The sequence below is a fragment of the Anarrhichthys ocellatus genome, unplaced genomic scaffold (assembly GCF_004355925.1).
Source record: "Anarrhichthys ocellatus isolate YVR2014 unplaced genomic scaffold, GSC_Weel_1.0 scaffold120, whole genome shotgun sequence".
In the NCBI taxonomy this organism is placed as follows: Eukaryota; Metazoa; Chordata; class Actinopteri; order Perciformes; family Anarhichadidae; genus Anarrhichthys; species Anarrhichthys ocellatus.
In genome coordinates this window covers 343371-344070 of record NW_022280150.1, presented here as the reverse complement: position 1 = coordinate 344070, position 700 = coordinate 343371, and positions in this window count along the sequence as shown.

The window sequence follows — 700 nt, the reverse complement described above, 5'->3', positions numbered from 1 at the left end:
CCCCCCCCCTATAACTCCTGAAACCTTATAAGAATGAGAGAAAATGTTCTCAGACATGATCCCAATATCAGCTGCTCAACGCTTGATTTTCTCCTCATTAAGAGTAACTTTATTTATGTATTTCCCAATGTACAAATACAAATTGTTCCCTTCAAAAGAAAAACAGGAAATCACTGCATTGTAATGTATAAACTCATCTTAACAATGTTTTATTAAGAACAGAAAAGTGTGAGAAAAACACACCCAACATCTCTCTCTCTCTCTCCATATATATATATATATATATATATATACTTAATATTTATATATATATATATATAATACATATATATTTATATATATTCTCACTATAATTGAACCGTGAGGTTTTCTCACATTTATTTGGCTTACACAAACATTTTTTTCTGAAGCACATTAAACATACAAATGTTTTATAACTTACAAAAAAATTAACCTAATCGTTTAATTATCGCACAAAAAACACACGCGGCTTAACGTGTACTTGAATCACGCATTCTACATTCGCTGAAGCGTCAACAAGCGTCAACACGGAGCAAGAAAACGAGCAGGGTTTTTCAGCCCGTCAGCAGGAATGTGAACGGCCGCCTCGGGTCCCCACGTGTTGAAGGCTACCAGTGGCTACTGGTGGTGGTGGTCCCGTTTCTCCCACCTTGTGTTTTTTTGTTTGGGGGGGGGGGGG